This window comes from Rhagoletis zephyria, unplaced genomic scaffold (assembly GCF_001687245.7).
Source record: "Rhagoletis zephyria isolate East Lansing unplaced genomic scaffold, Rhagoletis_zephyria_1.1 Rzeph_scaffold_06097, whole genome shotgun sequence".
NCBI classification, from domain to species: domain Eukaryota; kingdom Metazoa; phylum Arthropoda; class Insecta; order Diptera; family Tephritidae; genus Rhagoletis; species Rhagoletis zephyria.
Window position 1 is genome coordinate 25,448 of NW_016163180.1, and position 8,432 is coordinate 33,879.

Genomic DNA, 8,432 nt, shown 5'->3' on the forward strand with positions numbered 1-8,432 from the left:
ATCCGGATATCTCGAAAACTGAGAGACTAGATTGCATACAAACAGACAGACAGACGGACAGACGGACAGACGGACATGGCTAAATCAACTCAGCTCGACGTTCTGATCATATAAGTATACATTTTAATGGGTCTATCTCTTTTTGTTCTGGTACTTACAAACATCGGACCAAAGTTATAATACCATTTCATGCTCATGAAAGGTATAACAACATTACTAAAACTGCCAGAAGTGAAAAGTTGTCCAACAGTCAACCACCGAGGCTGGCTGGTCTTTGGACCATCCTTGACGAAGAAAAGAAAAGAAATGAATTACATACATATATACATACGTACTTCCAGGACAAAAGATCTGTACCGTTCCCCCGTTGCCACCCACCTTCTTAAAAATCATACTTGGTAAGAGAAATAGGTATCACCATGTGGGTGCCAAACGAAAGGGGTTTCAGGAAGTAGCAGTTTGATAATATTTTGGAGATGGTTTCCAACTGCTTGAAATGTTGAATTTAGTTTACTTATACATAAGTTATACGAAATATTAAAATATGGATATCAAACAAAGGAATGTTAAGAAATATTTAGTTTGAACGCTAAGAATATTTTTGAGGTGTTGGAAGAGGGTTTCCACCTGTGTAGAAATTCAAATTATTTTATAAGTTAAATGAATTATTAAAATATGGGTATCAATCGAAGAGGTTTGAAATTTTTTTATTTCTGAACTGTATTAAGCGGGGTTGCCACATGTTTGAAAACTAAAATTCCACTTAATTCAGCAGTTAATTAAAATTCGTATCGTAGTATCCGGCGAAAAAGGGTTAACAATGATTAAGCTTGTTATTGTTTGAGAATACTTTTGAAAAGGAATTTCAACAAACAAAAGGTCAAATTAGAGACCTTAGCCTGTAGATGTATGATAAAGTTTTATTTTTTTAATTACATAAGAACTTTTTCCATCGGTATAGGGTGATTTAAAATTCGATGAAACACATCCACACATGTACTATGCGAGATTGCTCTTCACTCAGAAACGGCTGCACGATTTGATGAAATATGGCACTCGGATCTCTTATAACTCTGACGAACATTTGGAATATTTTTAAAGTTTCTGAAATTTAATTTCGGGCGTTTTAACGCCATGCAGGTTCACTAGTTTTCTTTATTTTTCCAACTTAAACCAACGCTTCAAACATTATACTGTCACTCGGTAGGGTCGACAACCTACCTGAAAGGTTGTTACGTGTACATAAATTAAGCCCACACTGCTTGTTAAAAAATTCTAGTCTGAAAAATAATGAGGTTGTCTGTGAAGCAATCAATAAATAGGACTAGTGGAAATATGCGTTGCTTTATTTGATGTTATTAAAAGTACGATTCCTGTCTTCCCCTAAGTATAAACCTTTTTTTTGCTCGCCAAGCAAATTTCAGCGTACGGATTTTTGATCGACCACTTTTAGTCTGTGTACGGATTTCAGACTCTAAACGTCTGGCAGCCCTGGGCATCAGTGCGTCATCCGCAATCGTACCCTGCGAATGACACATTATATAGATACTAAAACCAGCGTCCCGACTTAAGCTAGTATTACATATGACCACAGATATGTATAAAAAAAGAAGCTAAAGAAGTTGAAGTAGCATAATTAAGAAAAGCTCTCAAATAAGCGTGGAAACATTTGGAGGGAGGAGGAGGATAGATACGTGTCTTCTTGTACATCTTGTAGCATACACGGTCGTGGTTGCTTAAAATAAATTACTTTTTTTGTACGACCAAAATAAATTTACATGCGTTTATCTATGCATGGATATACATACGCACATACATACCTACATATGTATTTTTCGTTTTTCATCTTAACTTCAAATCATCACTTTGGTTTGGCCTTTTTCTTCCACATTTAACGCCTTACGTTTTTGTACTCTGCTCATATGAAGCTTAAGTATGTATTTCTTGTGTTTTATATGATGTGGGTTTGCGGTTTTTGCACATGTATTTAATGCTTTCATATGTACATATGTCTATACAAATTTGATGTATAATTTTTTTTTGCTTAAGCCATATTTTGCCGTATTTAATTACACTACATTATACGCGCAAGTGTGGCTCTGTAGCACCGGCGTACATACAGACATGCACACTTAGATATTAAAAATATTTTTATGCCGTTTTTTCACTTGTTATTTTTTACATATATAATTTTAGTAAATTTTTTCCAGTTTGCAGTATATACACAAAATGACATTGAAACCTCAAACAACAAAGGCGTCCAATGAATGTAAAACACGGCTACTGTCGTTGTGCGTTACCGGTTGTTGTTCGGAGGTGTCGTATACAATGTCGCATAAAAAAATCACATAAAAGTCGCCTGAGAAGGAAAGCAATTGTTTACAAACATACATTTATTAATATTTTATCCACCTGTAATGTAAGATTATCACTTGAGGAAGGTTTCCGGTCAAGAAGGTTTGATGTGAACAATCGTGTGCTGAAAAGTGAAATAATTCTCTTCATGTTTCTTCTAGCGAAGCAGTGGTGAGAAGGTCAAAGAAGTAATAAAGGTTTTATAGAGCGAATGGCGTCTATAGATTGAAATGAAATAAAGTCTTAAACAATATTACCGGTTACTTTTTCTCGCTATTTACTTATAATTTCATAGTATAATGTAGACAAGCCTAACTTCCATTCACTCAACTCATTACTATAATTTTGTTTGTCAGTTTGTTATTCAAAGTGTTCATATCGTCAAGTTGGTCAGCTTAAAAGAAAGTGTTGTGATGATTCGGTCTCTAAGTCGCTGCGTTAGTAAGATTTGGTTATAAAATTAAGTCTCATCTCGTCTCAAATATTTGACAGTGCCCTTTCAATGCACCCACCAGAATTGAGGGCTGCGGATTTATGAGTCGCCTGCCGTCCACCTTCGGAGAGAAATATAGTGCAGTTGTACATGGCTATGTTTTCGCCCAGCGTTCGATGAGCTGACACAAATTCGTGTCACAGGTTTTTATACGGAAAAATATCCATATGAAAAAGTTTAAATTTGTCAGTAAAAAAAATCTTGTCACCGATACAGAATTGGGCTATTAATGGCAGCTAACTACCTCTAGAAAGCGTAATTGAGAGAAAGCTCCACTCCACTCATAGCTATATTTTTCTCCTTCTTGATTGACGCTGGGACCTGCTAAGCGATTCTAACCGAGTCGTTTCTTTATTGTAGCAACTGTCGCCAATTTCAAATGCCAAATGAAGCCAAATCCATCTCCGAACTGCACCAAAATGTTTGACCTTCTTCTTTCATCTAATTTTACTTACTGGAAATCAGCCTTTACCATTGTACATCTTATTGATTTTGCAAACACAAAAAAACCAAGTGTACTCTTCTCTGAATATCTATCCCAATAAACATTGTGGCGAACGTTCGAAAATTATCTTGGGTATCCAATATGAGCATCGAGCTGAGCTTAGTTTTCCAACGTTCAAAGTATATTGGAAATACTCTTGAAACGCGGTCGAAAAAATTAGAACCATAGAAAAAAGAGAGAGTCTGAAATCCAGCTCATTCTCGAAGAGAAATATTGGACAATCACTCTCTCTCATTAAAATTTTAATTCGCTACTGGGCTGGATTTCACATTCCTTATCGAAGGTGCGACTTGCAAAAAAAGGATTCGTTTTCCAATCTTTTTCGAAGTGTTAACCAAGACCAAGTATTTATTGGGATTGTTCGGATATATGTACATATAAGTAGTAGATTCAGATCTTCCTAATATATGACTATATGCATGTTAGTGCGGGTCGGAATTTATATTTTTCTTTTAATCCTTTTGTAATAGTGAAAATGTTGTTTTATGAGCTCAATTAAAAGCTATATTTTCCATCGCCGTAAGAATATTTTGTTTATGCAAACGAATATGGGAGGCTTGAATTCACATGAATCAGCAAATCATAGTTTGATATACTTGCATCTACGCATATTATGTAAACATGTAAATTAATAAATAAAACCAGGATTTTTGTTCAAATTTATAAATTTTACTGAAATATTATGAAGGTATTCCATCATAGCATTATTATAATTATTTTTATTTAATAACTCTTAATCTAGGCTTTAATTTGGTAAGTATTACGGGTGGAATATGAGTTGACAAAGGCGAAAAATTGGATGCATCCCTAGTTTTTTCAAACGAAATTTCTTCTTCAATTGTATAAGTAACTTAAACATAAGTATAAGCAAGACAATGTGGAAGAGTTAGCTAAGGAATCATAAGTTCCATTGAAAGTCTGAAACACTTCAATAAATACTATATAATTTCAGATGCTTTCAATAATTTTCCTGGTTCTTTCAAGGGCCAGTGTATTTGGGTACCATCATATCATTTTTACACAGCATGCATTTAAATAACAAGGCAATTCTGGCTTAGTAAAAAGTCTTTCGTAAGACATATAACAAAGATATGTTATTTTAGCACAAAATTCTCAGAATAAAACTCTCTCATTTAATACTAGTTGTGCGAAGTTGATTTGAGCGAAAGCACTTGTAGAAATAGCCAAGTGGGCGACGCACAGGCGTGCCATTCGAGATATCCGAGTTCGAGTTCTAGGGGAACGGATTTTTTTCTTTCTTTTTCTTAATGTATCTACGTCTTTTCCTTTTTAGTGTACATTTTTTACTTTATAAAGTTTATTGCTTTTTAATATCATTCAGTTTTTAGGAACTTAATTTATGTATTTTTGCCTTTTGAGATTAAATTTTTCTCAATTTAATTTTGTTTTTTAATGTTCAGATGTTATTGTTTTAAAAAAGAAAATATTTTTTAATTCCATATAATTTTTAGGAAATAATTTAATTTAAATTTTTTAAATTTGTGTTTGTTTTTTGATTCAGTTTTCTTTTAATTTTTAAATTTTATTGTTTAAAAAAGAAACATTTCTTTTATTTCCTTTTATTTTTTTCTTTTTAAGTTTAATTTGTTTTTATTTTTTTATTTAGTTTTCTTTTTATATTTTTAGATTTAACCTTTTTAAGAGAAATATATATTTTTTTATTTAATAAAATTTTCAGAATCTTTTTTTTGCCTTTCTTAATTTATATACTTTTCTTTTAATTTTTAGTATTCGTTTTAAAAATAAAAATATTTTTAATTTAATTTAAGAGTACTATTTTCTTCTTTTTTATTTAATGTTTTTCATTTATTAATTTAATTTTTATATTTTGGTTTTAAGAACAAAGAATATTTTAAATAATTGAATTTTTTAAAATATTTTTATTAGTTTATTTATTTTATTTTCAGCCGCAACAACTCCAATAAATATGTATGTATATTTGTATGTAAAAAATAGAATTTCTAAGTAAAGCCGCAGAAATTTCAAATTCAATGGTAATTTGTAAGATTTGAAAACTTTTTGTTAGTTTCGAAAGAACGATTCAATAAATAAATAAATATTATAAAAAAAAGCAAATTTTGTTTTATTTTCATTTTTTTATTTTTTATTTAATTATCTTTTATTTATTACTATTTATTGTTCTTCAATACAACACTATGAGCACTACAACACATACACAAGCGAGCAAAGATATTCTTTATTAACCTTTTGTAGCCAATTATTATTTTCTTAGTCCTAAGGCAACATAATATCGATATTATAATACAATCAAATAACGTTTACTTTCCGCCGTACAAATCCGACCCAGCCTAATGTCAAAGGGTTATTATGCCGTAATCAGTTCAATTTTATTTAAATTTGTTGGTATGCAAGCTCATTTCAATTGCCTATCAGAAACAAAAATGTATGACCTCAACTCTAAGTGAGTCATATGCGAATATGTGGCTGTTGTTGATATTTTTCCGCGAAATTTAAAATACATTTAGCATTGGTATTATTTTATACGCAAACTCACATAACATAAATATGGTCGCCTTTAAGTAGCTTAAATAAATTAATTAATATGGGAGAATATGAACAAAAAATATATATGAGATTGAAAATACTCGTATGCATACATTTTTATGTATGTGTGAATGCACCACGGAGAGTGTGATTATATGTAGCACCAAGTGAGTATTAATTGCATATATGTATTATGGATGCATGGGCGTAGCCAGGTAGGGTGCTCAAGCCCCCCCCCTAACTTTAAAATTTTCCTTATATATAAATAAAATAGTACCCTGAAATGCCAGCTTAATAGGGTCGAGCCCCCCCGTCCCCCCTCCTAAATTTCATTCTGGCTACGCCGATTTATGAAAGTATGTAGATATATATCGGCATAACTTTAATAATTGAAAAATTGCAAATATTAATAAAGGCAAAACATGCAAAGAGCATTTAAATTGATCTCTTCGCCTTGTAAATAACATCATCAACCAATTGGCTCCATTAAATCGACGTAAAATTAACTGATGCGCAAAATTGCTTTTGGCATAATTTTATCTTTTTAAATATAATCTGACTGAATTTGTTATACTCGGTACTTTAAAATTTTTTAGTACATGGTGAAATGAAAGCCTTACAGCTAAAGATTGTTGAACACTATATTCGAAATAGCCGCCGTTTGGCTTCTAATATCGGTAAAGTCGTCTTGACCTCCCATTGATTGCAGTACGCACGCCATGCAAAGGGAAATTGTCCACTGTTTGCACAAGAGCGCGCTTCAGAGACTTAACACTTGGATGTCCAATGGTGCAAGCCAAGGCCTCCAGAATGGACCATAACTTATAGTCTACAATTAAGTTCGTAATATTATTTTGTGTGTGTGAAACCGCCAGCTGGGTGTGGCCACGTTGCACCCTCGTCGCGAGTTCCTGCGCTTGCGATGTGAAAGACTTTGTCGAAAGCCAAGGTTTTTGTACTCCTGAGATCTACTTTTGCACATCTTGTCTTAATTTTTGTTTGGCCGCTGCTAATATCATGTGGCTAACAACGTGAAGAGATGAGTTATATGTTTGAATTGGTGCTTCCAGGCCCTGAAGTAAGATTTGAGTCTTTATTACTATTCCTTGTTAAATTAAGTTTTCAGTTATGTAGATGAAGAGTTCGAAATAAAAGTGCACTACAGACACATAAACATCGTACTTTTTAAAACCAAAAGGCATAAATAACACAACTGGACAGCATTCCGCCTATAAGTTTCGTCTGCTCACTCAAAATCCCTTCACATTGCATTAATCATTTATCGCATAAGTCTGTTAGTTATTTTTACAACTGTTCCAGTCATCAATAATAAAACGCTGAATTAGCATGTTTTTTCTCCAGCCAGCGGACTAGAAAGGAATTTCCCCGAGAATTTACTAAAACCAAACAGTTCATTTATCTGTCACCAAACGTCCAACTGCATAAGCACTGCGATGCACATATGTACATAAATGATTCCACAAAAATAAACTATACAGCACCCTGCAGAGAGTGGTAAGAACCGATGATGATTTGGTGAGGAATCCCCTATGATATGTGAAACCTCAAAAAATCAAGTCTAAAATGATATTGATAGCTCCGGATTGTATATCCTTGAATGTAGAAAACTTCTTGCCCCTTAGGACCTAGTCAAGGAAGCAAATATTAGCTTGTCAGAAGTTGGTAGACCAATGCCGTTCCATATGTCCCTTTAGCCAAACTCAAATAAATATATCGTACCACTTACAAATGAGACCTTGAGCGCCAGGGTAGACTAACTGACATTGCAAAAAGGTGTAAGGTTGTGGTACACCTTCAAATTTATTACTAGAATCGAAGCGGTAATAGCCCGAAGTATGCTTTTTTAATTTTCTTTTACTATAATATGTAGCATCACGTAGATGCAATGAACTTTTTAGTGAAAGATCGCATTTATTTGTTATAGATCCTTCTTTCTCATACTACTAAAGAAGTTTGTTTGTAGATAGAATCCTTGGCCCTCATGGCCTCATATGTACATATCGATGGTCCTCTGCATCTGGTTTATGTCATAATCCTTGTCTACTCCTTACTAAAGTAAGTAGTAAGGATTACTAAGTAAGTAGTATCAATGAGACATAGATTATGTATGGATTAGAGACGTGAGTCACTTACCGAGTTTTAATTTTTTGAATTTCGAATTGTGTCGTTATTGCATAAGACCATCCTATGTAGATTAGTATGGTCCAAAGATACATGGGGGCTTAAAACTTTAAGCTCTCATCCCCTAGAATTTTTCTAAAGGAAAAGAATACCCGATTTTTTTGTGTTAAAAAAAAAAATTTATTTAGAAATGCCTTAAAGCCCATGAAGTGTTCCATGTGATATTTGCATACATACATACTAGATCGCCCCACCCGCTTCGACTTGAGTGTATGCAATTTCTGCGTGCTGCATTACGTGTAATTTATTTCATCTACAATAAACGCCAAATTGGAATTTAATTTACCAATTCGGACCACAAAAACCCTAGAAATGCCTATTGATGATATAAATATTTGCATTTAAATTACT